Here is a 17,234-nt window from a genome sequence, read left to right on the forward strand (position 1 = left end):
CCCCCCCCCCATCATACCTGTATCAGAGGAACTCTCTTGACTGTTTTATCCCCTCTATCTCAACTTCCCAGCAGTTCATGACTAGTGTGAAGAATTCCCGGTCTTCATCCTCAGCAGGACACTTGGTTCTGGTTTACTAAATAATTATGACTTGGGAAAATCCTTTAATCCAAATCCTTAGGCCTCAATTTCTTTATCTACAAAATTCAAGGGATGTTATATATTTGGTAAGCTCCCTTGCAGCTCTAAAATTCTCACCCTTGGTCTGACTTTCTGAGGACCCTGCATTTGTTCAAGTCTCCCACTGCCATTCAGTAATGACCTAAAAGTCATGTGTGGCAGAGGGGCTGACTCTTTAGCAGCAAATGTGACAGTTCAGGGTCCTCTAGAACCAAAGAGATTAGGAGCTGAGCCTGCCCGGTGTCAGGAAGACCGTGTGTACCCCATGGAAGGAATTGACTTAATGCCTAGTCGTTCCACAGGGGTCCTGAAGAGAACTTGGTAATACCCACTGAGATCAAATAACAATGCCAAGTAATTGGAAGAAGAGGGAGCTGGAACCAGGCCTACATGTGAATCCAGTTGCTACCATTTGCATGTGTGATCAAGCCTCAGCTCCCTTACTGTCAGAAGGGTTATTGTGAGAATCAAATTAGAACATATGAGTGAAATGAAGCCTCCTACAAAGAAAATTTTATACACCCACGCATATATATACATATGAATGTAAATACAGATGCCACATATAATTTTACATCTATGATATTAAAGAGAGTTTTGGATTGGAAGTCAACAGACCTGGCTTCTGAATGTAACCCTGCAACTGCTCTTCTGTGGAATTGTGGGCCCTCCATTCACATCTCTAACCCTGTTTCTCTCCTGTAAACTACTGCTGATTTACCACCTCTCCCATTCTAGAGCTTGGTGGCTCTGACTTGTGCTGTGCCATCTTGGACTGTCAGCTATCAGACAGGGACTGCCATGTACAGGTTCAGTGCTGCATCCCACACTCTGCTTAGTAACTACTAAGAGCAAGAGCCCTCAGCGGTTCTGGGATGGGGGTCTCACAGGAAGGACGTGGTTTTGGTGCAGCAGAGTCCACAGGAAAGGATGAAAGCAAATGCTAGGAAGTGATTTTAGCCTTTGGTGTCTCCTTCTCTCATTTATAAGCCTCTGGGGCCAGGTTCTGTGTTCTGTGTCTAATTCCTAGCTGTGGCCTGAAGCCATATTAACTCTGGGAGCCAGGGATCCTGCAATTGCTTGTCTGGAGGAACCCAGAAGAAGATACAGAGCAAGTCAGTGCACCATTCAAGCCACCAGCCAGGCATTCTGGTGTTCCCTCCTCGGATTTCAGGAGGAGAGAGACATTGGCAAACTTTTTTGATTAGTAGAGAACATGTGGTAATTTGCCTTCTCTTAAAATTGCCATTCAGGACTGGAAATATTTGAAATCTCTGAAAGGGTATCTCCATGTGAACTCAGGGCTCAGGTATGCCAGGTGTTATTGCACAGGAAGCCCCTTTGGGACCATTGATCAGGCATAATCCCAGCATCCAGGACAACAATGAAGGTTCCTGTTTCTCATCTCAGTGCATGAACAAATTATCAGATCCACCTCCATATGAGATGGGTCTCAACTCTTAAAATGAGATAGTTCTCATTCTAGGAACCAGATAAAAGGTGGGGGCTCTATAACCTCTAGGATAGGAAAAGGGAAACTTTTACAAAACTTCAGTGTGTACAAGAGAAAGGTATACTGTATCTGAAATATATGTTCTTCAAGAATGGCTGGAGGAAATGGTAGACTTAATTCAGAGAAGAAAATTAAGGTAAGTCATGAGGACTTACTTCAGATAATGAAAGGACTGCTAACTGAAAGAAACAGATTTGGACTAGAATCCTCTGAAATGACAGAAAACCATGGAGTAAAATTTAAAAGAGAAAGATTTCACCACAAAATGAGCTTATTTTCCCATGGCTTGCCTGGTCCGACCAAGGCCAGGATAGGCTTTCTCGGGAGGTAGCTTATTAGTCAGAGACTGAGAAGCCATGGCCACCTCAGAGGTGCTCTGAGATTCCTCACTCAGTGGGAGGCTGAGGTAAAAGATTACTGCTTCCCATCAAATTCTAATATTCTGTTATTCTCTTCATTCCCCTTTCGCCACACTCCCATTTCACTTGTGGAGCTGGTTGTCTCTGTGCTCACCAGCAAAGTAGCTTCTTTAAGCCATTAAAAGGCCACACAAAGAGACTATGCTACAGGAGGGAGTGGTGGTAATATCGGGCTAGGTTTTCTCAAAAAAAAATATCCAGCTGCCAGTCCCTCCCTGTCATGTTCCCTGGTTTCTCACCTCTCTATGAGGAAGACTGACCATTCACACCCAAGACAATAATAGTTCCCCTTCTGGATAAGTCAAAGGGCACCTTTGGGAGCATCTCTACCATCTACAAAGGAGAGAATCTGTCCAGTGCTTCATAAGTTCACAAATCAATAAATATTGTCCTCTAGGGAATCAGTTCTATCCCAGACATAAATATGTCCAATGTCTTTCAACAGAGAAGCCACATGAAGTCAGGCCAAACACGTCAACTTACAGCAAAAAACAGGAGGACTCACTTTATGGAGAGAAAATCCAACCCAGAGCAGGTGTTTGGTTAGATCCCAGTGTTCTTCCCTATGTGTCTTGTTCAATTCCACTTGAATGGAAAACTACCCAAAAATTAGAAAAGAAGAAAACAACTTCTATCACATTGGCTGCTCTATTCTGACACACTGGCTTGAGGGAATTAGCAGATGCTGAGAGTCCTGGAGTGGAATGACATTTCAAGGTGTTCTGGTTCATTCCCCTGCCTTCAGAAAGTCTGTGGCTATGACATCTGGACTAGGAGATGCTCTGTGTTTAAAGACCTCTGGGGAAGGAGTGCCCAGTCTCAATTCTGTCTGCATTTTATAAGAACACTTATATAACACTGGGGCCTGCTGTGCCTGTGGCTAGAACTTTATAGATAATAAAGAGCTTTAATAGCCATTATCTCCTTTAACCTTCCAAACAGCACCATGAAGTAAGTAGAACAATTCCTGCCTCTCTCCCATTTTAGAATTGAAAAAACTGAGTTTTAGAGCATTAAGTGACTTCTCAAGAGTCATACGGCTATTAGGTGATAGAGCTAGAAAATACCTAGCATTCAGTTCTCCTGACCCCAAATTCAGTGTACTTGCTTCAACACTGTACTACCTCAACAGCCCAGTAATATAAAATTATAATGACCCATGACAAATATACAGTATGGATAACTGAGCTCCGTCATGATACTGTCTGGTTTAATTTCATCTTAGGCTCATTACATAATGAATATGTTTTCAAAGTATTAGATTACTCAGCAATGTTCTCTCCTTTACGCTAAACTCAACCCAGTTCCATTAAATTTTCTTCATAAGTCCTAATTTCAAATCCTTCTTAAAAGTTCTACACTGTACCACTTCTAAGATTCTGCTTCCCAGTTACAGAATTATTAAATACCAGGAGTGATTACAAATTAATTTAATCTGAGGTCTCTAAAAATGAATCTCAAAATATTATATTTTGACCCCATACACAGACACTGCCAGTTGCCCTATACCTGCTGTAGCCCACCCTCAGAGGTCCATCTCTGGGGAAAGATGCTGGCAGGAAACATTTCCCAGGGAAACTGAAGAGTATATATCCTCAACATTCATCAACTTTGATTGAGATTGTACTTTGTGCCAGACGTAACTTTTTCCTCTTCAACAATCTAATATGCAATGGCAATTAATCTGGCTAAAATTTTAAATGAATTGTGTTCCTATAACTATAAGAACTCAGGAATCCCAAGTAGACAAATTAGGGGAAAAGTCTAAACATAAAGTTTAATATGAATACTTCAGATCAGAATATCTCTTCATCAACCTAATGACAGGCCATGTCAGCACCTGGTCTTCAAAAGTTATTTAATGTGGGATGTTTGGAGGGGGAAGGGACAGTTCATAGGTCTCTGCCCTGAAATAGTTCATCACTATTAGAAGTAAAGAAGCGAACAATTAGCAGGAAGCAGCCTGTGGATGGTGCCATCAGAGGTGAAGAGTACTTCTGCTTTGGGGGTAATAGGTTCCATATTAAACATTTGAATTTCATACCTGCATGAGTCTCTCCTTCAACTGCCATGATTTTACCTGAAAGAATCTCAAGGATTCTGTGAACCAAACATTGTTTTGCCTATTTGGGGAAGAAATGAATATCATTGTTTTTCCTAATCTACATATTGTTTTTTTTTTCCCATCTCTCTGGGATACAACTTTTGCTTTGATTTTACCCCCCATTAAATTCTATATCAAAGAGAAACATTGGCATCTAACTGCATGCCTTTATAGAGGTGTCATTTAATGTTAGCCAAACAGATTGGTTCTGAAAATACTCAAGTAACTCCCAGGTGCTAAGACTTTAAAAATAACTTCATGTCCGTGTTGGAACAGACCACATTCTGATACTTCATTTCCAGATTCAGTGCTTGGCTAGTGTTAAAAGTCCTGAGGGCTGAACTGGCTACCACCTGACCGATCACAATCTCTCTCTGATGATAACTGGAAGCTATTTATTTTGGAATCTGGCAAAAGGAGCTTTGGGAAAAATCTTAACCCTAAAAATTCTATACCAAGACTTCTTACCCATATACTCAACACAAAATCTGAAGATCTGTTTTCTGGACCAAAGGGCCATTACTCCATTTATCTCAGCAACTCCAGACATCTAAGTATTTAACTTCTATACTTAGTTGGTACCTGGAGCTTTTGTACTCTGGTCAACCAGATGTACTCCCTGCAGGTTTCCATTACTGTATCTTCATTAGTCTGGGATCATTTAAATTAGTTTATCTATAATAATGAAAGTGTAATGTGCTAATTAGACTAGACAGCTGAACGACCTTCCAGATGAAGCTGGGACTGCGAGGGCCAAGGCAACCTGCCTCGGCTGCAAGGACTGAGACCCTTGCACAAATTTCCTGTATCGGGCCTCTAGTCTTTAAAATAAACTACTCTATGAAAGTTCTGCACTTATTAAAAGATGACTTTATAGAGGGGAAAAAAAGGAAGTACTGTTAGAGATGAAGATGTTTCTTCTATATCCCTGACAGCTTCTCTTCGATGAGACTACTCATCTCATGAGTTGGCCCACTCCCAGACTAGACGGCTCTGATTGTAGAAAAGATCCTCTTTATATGTGGCCAGAAGGTGTTTTCTTCCCACTTCTTCCCTTGCTTTAGAAAAAATAAAGCAGAGTAAAACTATACCTTCTTTATAACAATTTTTCAATATGTCTCCCCTTAGAATTCTAGTTTCCAAGCTAAACATTCTCAGCTCATTCAACCATTCTTCAAATAGCTTGGTTTAGAGATTGCTCACTATCCTCTTTGCCTTAGAATTTACTGAGTTTTAGACCCTTATCTCATATGATTAACAGTTCAATTTTCTTACTTTAGACAAACTGAATTGTAAAAGTCTGAGAAAGAGTAGGAAATGTGAACATTTTATTATAATTTACCTCATCCACACAGAACAGTAATAGTTTTAAATCTTTGCAACGTTATAATGAAAAATCATATTCTTATTTAATTTGTATTTTTTGAGTATTAGTGAGATTGAATATTTTATGTCTATTAATATTGTATTACTTTTATGCATTTTCTATGCCCTTTGCTTATTTTTCTACTGGGGTGTTATCTGTTTTATTAATGATTTGTAAGTTTTTTTCTAATATAAGGCAATCTCCCCTTTGCTATCTATCATATGTGTTGAAATATTGTCTCTAATATTTTATTTGCTATTTTTCAGCTATTTCATTTTTAGGGTATTATCTTGACATACAGAAGTGTTCCCTTTTATATAGTTAAATCTATTTATCTTTTGCTTTGTGAGTTCTTCCATTCTACTTATATTTTTTATGTATTCATATTTCTGAAATAAGATAAATAGGTATCTTTATTTTATTCCTAGTTTCTTTGTGGTTTTGTTTTTATCTCAGTTTCTTTAATGCATTTGGAATTCATTTTGACGTCCCATAAGAAGTGAAGAGCATCAACAGTGGTGCTGTCCAAACTGAGAGTGTGTGAGGGCTTCAGGTGCTGATTCAAAATGCTATTTTTAAAAAGATCTTTTATTTAAGAGTAAGGGTTAGAATAGAGGCCCCTTACCTTGAATACAGGGTCCTACTAGTGCAGATACAACCACATCATCTGCAGCCCCTTTGAAGGCCACTCAGAGCCCCGGGAGGAAAGGGAAGCTGCAGAGACTGGGAACGGTGATTGGCAGGACAGGTGCCTGTGAGGGCAAGACCTCAGAGCTGCCGTGGGGGAACAGGAAGTTAGTGTTCTCAAGTAGACTGTAACAGAAGAAATATAGGTATATATGAGACTATCTATTTGTAAGAATACTTATACGTAAATAAGGCTCTAAGTCGGTCTATAGAAAAAAGAGGAGAAAATATACAGAGAAATGAACCTTGCAAATCTTTAGTCAATATATGCTTCCTCACTAAAACTTAGAGGAGTCTGGGTTCTTTTAAACCTTGTGCTAGTTTGGGGGTGTTTGTGGCTAAGAAAGAGATGGTAGCTATACAAAATGTCTACAGCACTGTCTAAGTAAATAATTACCTATATATCTAGAAAACATAGTAAGGGCAATGGATGATATATTTAATCCCCTTAGCTCCTCCTGCTTCAAGAGCTGGAAGCATTCTGTCCATAGGCATCTCTCTGTGACACAGCTTGAGACAATCAAATGACTTAGAACATGCACTTCAGGAAAAGGACAACGTTGTTCCTTTCAGTGCTAAAGAAACTCGAGTTTGTTATGTGTATAAATGCTTCATCTGGTTCAGTTCTGAATCCACCCTGCAAAGTACTACACACATCTCCCTGGTAAGTGCTGAGGAGCATCTCACTGGTGTACATGATACAAGAGAAACATGAAATAAAGCATTTCCACTGAAATAGCAAAAATGCTCATTTCATACTAGTCAAAGGAAAGCATGCCTTTTAAAAGTTCACATCTTCCTTTTACATTGAAAAATGTGACCTCCTGACATGGTACTCTAAAGGAGTTTAAAAAGCTTATTTTATTCAAAATTAATTCAGAATGGAATGGTTAGAAAGCTGATTCCCCTCCACCCTCAGCTACAAACGTACTCCCATTCTTTCTTCTCAATCATGCCTGTACTTTGAATCACCCTGAGGAGTTTTACAAACCCTAATGCCCAAGCCTCACCCCAGACCAATTAAACCAAAATCTCTGGGCTTGGACCCAGGCACCAGTAGTGTTTAAAGCTCCCCAGATGATTCAAATATGTGGCCAGGGTGGGAACCCTTGTCCCTGGAGAACAGGCTGGAACAAAAGCCCTGCTGATTTGCATCTTTGATTCCACCCAGATTCTGTTCTGCATTCAGGCACTGAGCCATTTTGCCAAAGGTGTGAACATGCCATGAGCCCCCCAGGAGTTCTTGTGCCTGAGTGTACAACTCCCCAAAGGTTTTCTTGCTTGTTTTAACTCCCCGATTAGTGATGTAGTAATATACAGATCACTGTGCAGATTAGAGGATTATGAAATGCTTTTATATTTTACAGTGACTTGACATTTTAAACCAAGATGCTTAGAAATCACGGTTTGCACTGTTGTTTTCTGAGAATTTGTTTTCGGTTATGGACTAGATTTTCTTCCAGCTCACTCCCAGCAGCTGGGATCTCTCTACATAGCTGTCCATCAAGGCTGTGGCCTCCCCTCCTCACCTCCTTTCACTTGGGGACCTTTGTTGCAGAGATTTCCATTCTGTTCCGGGTGACTTGGATGAAACACTGGTAAATGCGCAATTTGGTGTAAAGCTAACATGTTTCCCAGCAGTTGATTCTCAACCGAGGGGCAGGGAGCAGAACATGTAGGCAGTTCTGGTGCATTGAAAAGAAGAGGCCCTGGTCTTCTTAAGGTCCAGGGAACAGAAAAGTCCTAACCCACCTCATCCCTATAGCAGGGCCTGGGCTCTGAATTGGTATTTCTTTGGCTGCCAAGCATTGAGAGCCCATACAGGATGTGTTTCTTTCCAGACAAGGGGCTGAAGTACCAAACTGTGTACCAACTGCCAGTAGTCACTTAGCAGACTGCCTCTTTCCTGCTTATCTTTGCAGGAATGATTCAGAGTGCAGTGGACCCTGGAACAGAACCTGCACTACTGGAAACATCTTATTTTTCCCTATTGAGGGTACACCAGTGCACTTAATATTATAGGGAACACTGTCAAATTCTGATCAAACTGAGATATTTATCCCTTTGATTTAACATATTTGAATAGGTATCCAGGGAGCCATGACTTTATAGTAATGGAACTAATTTTGGGCATGGCTTATGGACTCTATTTCATACTGTTACATATGGGAAAACCTGTCTGTGCACATATGAGCGCACGTGCACACACACACACACACACACACACACACACACACACTCACCGGCTCTCTTACCTGACTCTTTTCATCTCACCTGCAGACTATCTGTAAAGGGATGCTCCTGACCTACCCTCACCCCCCTGACTGCCTCTTCCAGCTTCCCACAACTAGGGCTGGGGAAACCTGGTCCCTCCCCACAGAGGATACAGACCACAAGAGGTTAAATACAGGAGCGTGGGAGTGTAAGGCAGGGAGAGGTGAATTCTGACCTGGGAATTTGGGAAACCCGCACGGCGGGCCATCGAGCAGGAACCAGAAGGATGAACCCTATGTCTAGGAAATGCTGGAAGGAAGTCGAGCTTACTAAAAGTTTGGGAGCACAAAAGTTCAAGGGCCACTTTTTTTGGTTTGGGGGTGTGGGGGTGGCACATCGTCTCTCATGACTGGAATATAGAATGCTTTGTGGGCTGAACGGAGAGGCCATAAAAATATATTAGTGCCAGAATCAGAGGGCTTGAAATTCAGGCCAAGAAGCTGATTTTCATTCTGTCTCTCTCCTTGTATAACGTGTTAATTACAGTGTGTCTGACCACACATTTGCATGTTTCTGTGTTTTCTGTGTTAGTGGGTGAGGGCTACGTCTGTTGTAATTACATCTGTACAACACAAAGAACAGTAGGAATATGAATAATGCCTTTACATACAACTTGTGAATGTCGGTGGCCATGGCGTCAAATCTTTGCAATGCAAAGGGAACAGAGCTAACCACATATTCAAGTCCTCATGAGTTTTATTGCTGGTTCCACTGTATCCTGTAGTATGAGTGTGATATGGCTATGACATGGAACTTTGAGATATCACAGAATCAAATTTTCTTCATAAACTGCCCTCAGATGATTCCCTCGTCTATTGGGAGTTAATAATATCGGTATAAGTTCAGGTTCCTTAGCTGGGCTCTCATCTTGTCTGCCAAGTGTGCTAAGTTATTTTAAGCTGATAGAAGCACATGGTAGACTCTCATTATGGCTTGGACAATAGTTACATAGACGTGATTAGAACACATTAAAGCAGGACCCCCAAACCTGACTGCAAATAGGAAAAGCCTATATTCCTAGCAATTTGCCTATAAAATCCCCAGCTCTGCTTGCATAAAGGAGTCCCAGTGTTTTCTCTGTTCAGTGGTAAAGAAGCTTAATTGATACGCCTCATTGTGTCAATATGCCCTCAAAGAGTAGGATGAAGGGCAAATGATCTCATCAGCCTCCCAGTGTCTCCGTGGCCAGGAACTTCATATATGATGTGAGCTTTTGGAGGGGCAAGGGGAACAGGAAGCTTATATCTCCATTTTTCTCTCTTGTTTGGTCTCCTCTCTCTAACAACAGAGAAGGGGAAAGGAGTGCCTAACCAGCCACATGAGAACCCCTAGAGAGGTTGCCTGAGTAGAACTGGACAGGCATTAATGTGAACTACTATCATAGGTAAGAAGGCACCGAACCACGTGGTATGAAAATTAAGAAATGAAAACAAATATGTTCCGCAGGCAAAATGACTCCTGCACATGGATAAAATAAAGCTGGGAAGGATGCATGCTCAAATGGAGGGGCCCTTGGGTAAGGCCCGTGGAGGAGGCCACATCCATGGGGCCTGGAGGGAAGAGTACGCCTTTTGGCAGATGCTACTAGATTCCATGCAGAGCAAAAAGCACAGAGAGAAAAAGTGCAGGACACCCTTGGGAGGAAGTAAGCCTCCCCATGACCCCAGAGAGGGTGGTGGACTTCCTACAGCCTATGCTCCAGCTGGGCATGTGGGACCAGGGACACTAGCTGCAGTGGCGGCTCAGAGCAGCCCTCTCAGTGGAGGAGCGATCACTCATGGCTGTTTCAAAAGTACTTCCTCTCTAAGCGACCCCAGATGCACAGCCCCTCCCAGAGCAGGAAAGGGGAGCTAGGGCCCTCCTCAAACCTGGCCTGCTCCCTCCGGGCTCTAACCTGCCCCTGACCTGGAGAAGGGCAGGGCAGCTGCGCATACCAGCTTTCTAACTCAGCCAGGAGGCCTCGAGGGGGCAACTCGGCCTGGGGCCTGTAAAACACACAGGTGCACGCTGGCTAGTGCGAGGGGACGCCTGGGACTGGGGACCTGAGAGCCTGGCGCAGAGTCACACAGGCATCGGCCAGCCTCGCACCTGCGCAGACCCCCTCTCCACACACTGGCCTGGAATTCCGCACCCCAGGCAGGAGTCTCAGTCCGGCTTGCAAGTTTCCTTAATTTTAGCCCCATTTCAAGTGGACCGCCACGACGTTTTGTTGGGATTTGATTGATCCTGTGGTTTGTTCCTCTGGAGACCAAGCACAGGGCTCACCCCCTGACATTCCTGGGACTGAGAGCGGTCTGTGGGGACAGGCCGACCCTCTCTGGCTTCCTGGGAGCCCCAGCCCTGACATGCTCTCTGACACTGATGTGTAGAACAAGAGTGACCTCTAGTGGCCCATGGGGAAGCACAATGGAACCACGTCAGAACTAGCTGTTCGGGTTATGAGGAGCAAAGGGAACTGATACCCCCGCCAACTGCCCCCCATATACCCACTCAATCACACACACACTCAGACTCTTATTCATTCTCTTTTCTCTCCCTCTCCCCCAACCCCTTCCCCTTCTTTCCTTCCCTCTCCCCCTCTCCCTCATCATTTAACAATCCAGAAGTTGAGACCAGAGAGGACTGGTGACATATCTAGGCCTGCACATGTCATGCTCAGAGTGTGCACTAAAACTCCGGTCTCTGGCTTCCATTCCAGAGTCTTTTCCGCTACCCACATTCTTATATCCAGTCCTTTTATCACAAATCTGTGTTGTGAGCTGGTTGACAGGAGCATGCAGGATGAATAAGACAGAAACACGGTCTTCCTGTTTAGTAGAGAGACCAACAAGCATTCAGCAGTCCTAATACCATGTGATGAGTGCTGAGACCCAAGAAGTCCTGGCTAATATGGGAGCACTTTGGAGGGGCACTGACCTGAAGGACAAATAGGAGTTAGCCAGGAAGAGGAAGCTGGAAGCGGGGAGAGAGTATGGAGAAGGTTTTAGTCAGAGGGAACATGTACAAAAACACTGAGAATGAGAGATTGTGATTGGGGAAATTGCAGCACAAAAGAAAAGTTGGTGGTGGGTGGTGGGGAGCTGGAATGGGTAGGAGCTACAGTGAGCCTCTAAGGGGCTGCAGGAGTATGTAGAAGGCCTTGCCTATGGGATCTTGTAATGACGTTGGACAATGTTCTAAAATCAGCAGGGAGCCACTAGACAATTAGGTAGGTGAATGTCATGATCAGATTTCTATTTGTGTAAGATCACTCTGAATTTGACATTAAACTCTACCTCAGGCTAGCTGTTTTGCTGTGGGCCACCTGCCTGATAAATGTTCAAACCTAAAGAAAAGTTAGAATTCATCCAGTCCATCCTACAGGTTGAGAAACCCACCCTCAGAGAAGGTCAATGACTTTCTCAAAGTGGCTGAGGCAGAACTGACCTCTAAGTCCCTTCACCTCCCACCAAGGCCCCAAATATGCCAGCCTGAACCAGACACTACATCTCAAGGCTGCTCCCAATAATACACAGGCTTCCCTTGCCTGTGCCCCTACAAAAATCCACCTGGGGCCTGGCCAGAGTCCAGCAAATTACCTTCAAGATGGCCAGAGGGTATTCTCACCAGACTTGCTTCTGAGACCTCAGGATGGTCAAAAGTTTGCTTCAGTGTCCACTGCTAGCAAGGACAATGGGAAGCCATGACGAGCAGAGATTGTGGACAGGTGGCGCGGGAGGGGAAGGAGGGTGACCAAGCCAAGAGGCTCCCTTAGAGACGTGGAGAGCAGAGGACTTGACTCCACATTGAGACACTGAATCCCATTTCAAATAGCAAGCAAAATAAAGAAAACAACTTTAGGAATTGCAAAGTAACTCAGACTTTGTAAAAACAGATGGGGATAAAGCCCAGTTGTCCTAATATTTGGATAATTTAAATGGCCTGAACACCTAGGGATTTAAGAGAAATAGTTCAACATAGACTGGATCAGTTAGTGTTTGGTTTGAAAAGTCCTAGGCAGTAAGGAGGCCCCAGAATATGATGAAAATATGATAAGAAAGGTTTGTAAGAAAAGAAACATGATCCTGGTGAGTGCCATCTGGAATTGGAGAGAACAACATGAAATAGTAGAAAGAGGTGTCAGGAAGCCTATTAGCTATATGACCTTGTCCAGACTGCTTAACCTCTCTGACCTCATCTCAATAGTAAAGTTACAATAATAGTAATAGTGCTTGCCCTAAGTACTTCAGGGGGCTCTTTAGCAATCACAAGGAAGGGCAGACAGGACTATGGTGAAGGGCAATGCAGTCTTAGCCCTGCCACTCACTGGCTGTGTGACTTAGGAGAGTTTTAGACGGGGTAAGCTTTTACTTCCTCATCTGTACTGTAGGGACGCTAGCACCTGCCTCAGTTGGTAGTTGTAAGGACTAAATGCAACAGTCCAAGTAAATCATGGCGTAGTGCCTTTGACATAGTGCTCAGTAATCAGTGACTGTTATAATTAAGTTGATTATATTTACAAATTTGCAAATTGTTCAATGAATAAAAATGAAACATTGTAATATTTAGCATGATATGATGTCACTGGATAACAGAATTAAAAAAATGTTTTTAATGTAAGCAGGAAAAATAGAATGAAGGTGGTAAGCACATAGGCCATCTTTATAATGAAGGGACTTTGTAAATAAGGACATAGGAGGACTCAAGGCCTCACAAAATTAATTCATATTGGCTTAGCTAAGAGTTGGTCCTATAGATCTTTTTTTAAGGATGAAAAACACTAGTAATGAAACTTGTTTCAGGTTGGGATAGGATTATCTAGTGAGTGACTGAGAATCAGTGATAATTCAGGACTTATCTAGAGCAATTGGTATGTTAATGTAACAGTTTTCAACTGGTGTGCCACAACAGAGTGGTGTGAGGCAAGAAGTTTTAAAACATACAATTCCTGACTATTTAGTCAGGGACACTAACCTCTTTTCCCTTAGATTGTCAAATAAAAAAATGACAACAGCCAACACAAGAATAGCTATCCAGTGTGCATGAATCAAAATTATACCTATATTTTTTGTCAGATCGGCAAAAAAATATATTTTTTGGTGTGCAGCAAAATTTTATGTGTGCCATGAGATGAAAAAGGCTAAAAATCACTGTGTTAATTAAATCTGTAAAGACACTCAGGGGGCCTCCAGGGAGCCTCTTTAGAACTGGAGAAACTCAACCCAAGACGAGAAATAATGGAAAAAAAAAAAAAACCTCAAAAATCCATTCACTTGTTCAGAAAATATTTTGTTCCTACTCTGTGACATGCATCTTGTTAGGCACCAAGAATTTAAGGATAAAAGACATGGTCCCTTTCTGCAGCAAATTCACGGTCCAGTAAGAGAGCAAGTAAATCACTACAGTTCGGTGAGGTAGTTAGAGGTAAAGTTTGGGTACAAGAGAGCCCAGAGGTGGGGCTCCTAACTCAGGGGTTGGAGAAGGATCCCGAGAGAGAGCAACACCTGAGCAAGCCCTACAACTACCCAAGCAGTTAATCTAACAGAGAGCTCCTTTGCAGCAACCCAGAAGCTGAATTGCAAGTCATTTAGTAATTTGGTCATGCTGAAGCAAGGTTGTGGGCCTTGGGAGAGCAGGGGACTTCCTTGGTAATGTCAACATTATAGTCATTGTTCTGTTAGGAACGCTTGTTTGAAAAAAAGCACATGATGCCCTCATCCTCCAAAAAAAAATCATATTGGGAATTTTATTACAGTTTTAAATCATCTTGTGTCTTATTAATCCCAACAGTTTCTACTGGCATTCACATTTCAGAAATATATACTATACTTTTAAATGAACTCATGTATTTTAATCCCAAAAGTATCTGACATTTTCATTTAAGAAATACTATCTCATGTATGAGCAAGACTTACTAGTTTTTCATTGTAAAGCAATCTTTGTTCATGCATATATTGATGAAATCCTTACAATAACTGCCAGCTCATCCCCCCCGCCCCCCACGCACCCAGAGGTCTGTGATCCACAGTGAGTTAGCATTGCAGTGAGGATACCGGCATGCTCTGAGACTGGAGAGGTAGCTGGAGCTAGGCTTCAGTTTCCATATTCAAGTGAAGGGATGGGGAGTTCCTGGAGAGCTTGAAGCAGTGACAGCAACAGAGCATTACTAGGTCAGAGTGGCAAGTGCAGGAGGGTCTGAACTAAAAGAATAGCAGTAAATGGTGAGAAAGGAGCAGATGTGAAAAGTATTAAAAGGTTGAATTGCTTGGACGTAGGGGCCCTACAGACAGGAACTGGGGAAGAAATATCAGATGGCTCCCAGCTTTCTGGCTTAGCTAATTGGACAAATAGTGGTACCAACACCAAGATTAAAAGGCAGAGAAAAGGACAGGGTTCGAGTAGAAGATATTTACTTTAGACATAGCGACTTTGAAGTTCCTGTGGGACAGTTAAGTGGAGATATGTAAGTTGGAAGGATCTAGGCTAGAGATGCAGGCTTGGGAAGCATGGACATATGGATAATAATCAAAGTGCTGGGTGTGGGTGATAGCACTCAGGGGGAGTACATAGTATGGAAAAAAAAGCGGTCCAAGACAAAGACCGGAAACCCCAACATCTGAGAAGCAGGTAGAAGAGAAAAGTCCCCCTGGAAAAGAAACAAAGGGGGAAACCCAAGAGAGAGGCAGAGACAGAATGAACATGGGAGCCAAGGGAAGAGAGGCTTTAAGCAGGGAGCCATGAAACTAGTCAGTGCCACCGAGCACTCAAGTGTTAGGATCAAAAAGTTTATCTACTCATAACGGCAATGGAAAGATTAACAAAAACACCATCCCCTACTTATATGGCTCATTATACTTGCAAAGGACTTTCATATTTTTATTTCATTGCACTACAGCCTATGTAGCATTCTTACAGATGCAGAAAGTGCAGGAAGTGAGGTTAAGAGATTTGCCATAGCATCTTGCATGTCAGTAGTCGGGCTCCTGAATTTAGAGATAGTCCAGATCTTGACCATGCTCCCTGATTCCACCCACTCCGAGTTAGCTTTCTAACCAACCAATAAGGAAATCAGAATGGGGCCTTTTCCAGAATAACTACTCGTTATTATTATAGAAATTTAAAGGCTTGCCTATCATACTTGGTTTTGTGTTGCCTAGAAGCCAAAGATGTCAGTACTCTGGGGTCACCTGAATCTAAAAGGGCAATAGCTAATTCCTCAAGGGGAGAGCTTGCACCTAATTCTGTGTATAAGAGGGACATTGAAGGTTTTCAAGTAGAGGAGCGATATACATTTGAGTATGCTTTGGAAAGATTAATTAGTATTAGTGAACTTGTGTTTGACAGTGCACACCACCTGAAACAAAATAATAAAAATACACTGTTAAGACCTGTCTGGGTTTTTGTTTTGCTTTGTTTTATTTGCAACAGAAATACCTCTCTTCACCCTGCCTCCCACACCAGTGAGTAGACTGTCTTCACCAGAGAGAACCACTCAAATTTGGAGCAAAAGCTCCTTGCATATTTGACAAGGTCAACTCCTATCTTCAGGCCTCAATGTTCCCACCCCCACACCTTTCAGGGGCAGGCCTGGCTCTATATAAGAGTCTCCTCCCCACTCATTCATTCCTTAGCCATCCCAACCAGAAAAGGGAGGCTGTACCCTCTGGCCTGTCAGAGCTGGACTGGGCCCAAACTTACTCATGCAGGGCCAGCCTGGAGCTGCCTCTCTGACTCACTCTCCTCCATGGGGAGCAATTCACAACACACTTATCTCAGGAATTCACTGCTCCATTGGGCAAGGGTCTGATTATCTCTCTCTAAACCTGTCTATCATTCACAGCACAGAAGGAACACTAAACAAAGACCTTTGTATCAATTTCTAACACTTTATTCTTTTTACTGCTCAGATTATATCACTGCAATGTTATCACAGTGAAGGTTAGACAAGGCCCAGAAGCAGTCATCACTAAGCAATGTTGGTTTTCTGAGGGTAACTCACAGCCTTATTTTCAGCTCATGCCCTGGTTCTGGCCTTTTCTACTGACCCATAAAGCTGAGCTTCATTCTGGGCATGTGACTGTACAAGTTGCTCCCCAGTCAGGAACAGCTGGGAAGTTGTCTGGATTTTGTACTGCGGGCCAAGGATGGGTGATCTGTTCCCCTTTCCTCTAAGTGCACTACACATGTGGCCCCCTCTCAGCATGAAGATGGCTGCTGCACAGGAAGAATAAAGACAGGCAAGATAGGTGAATTGCAATCACAAATGCCTACTTTTGTCACCGTATACTTCATTGTATTGCTAAAAATGAAAACATCTGTTAAATGTTAGATATGAAAACTCATTTTTAAATTAGAAAAAGGGGAATTGTTAGCTATGTCTCTCCCCTTCTTCAGAACCCTATACAAGTAATATGATGTCAGTTCTCTAAGCTATCAAATTAATGAAAAATTCTAGTTAAATAGAAGATTTCTGAAATCATTTTAAGCCTGTGCATCAGTCCACAGGTCTAACTAAAGTGCTATTATGATTTTTAAAAATATAAGCATGAGCCCTGGCCAGTGTGGCTCAGTTGGCTGAACATCATCTTGTGCACCGAAAGGTTGACGGTTCAATTCCTGGTCAGGACACATATTTCAGGTTCGATCCCTGGTAGATGTTTCTCACATTGGTGTTTCTCTCTCTCTCTCTCTCTCTCTCTCTCTCTCTATATA

General features: G+C 42.6%; 1 protein-coding gene across 1 annotated transcript in view; it reads left to right on the forward strand.

Moving 5' to 3' along the window:
• Nucleotides 1–17,234, forward strand: part of HPSE2 (heparanase 2 (inactive)) — a 530,799-nt gene that overhangs the window by 511,925 nt on the left and 1,640 nt on the right. The gene's annotated exons all lie outside the window — the stretch shown is intronic.

Source organism: Myotis brandtii, unplaced genomic scaffold (genome assembly GCF_000412655.1).
Source record: "Myotis brandtii unplaced genomic scaffold, ASM41265v1 scaffold902, whole genome shotgun sequence".
Taxonomy (NCBI): domain Eukaryota; kingdom Metazoa; phylum Chordata; class Mammalia; order Chiroptera; family Vespertilionidae; genus Myotis; species Myotis brandtii.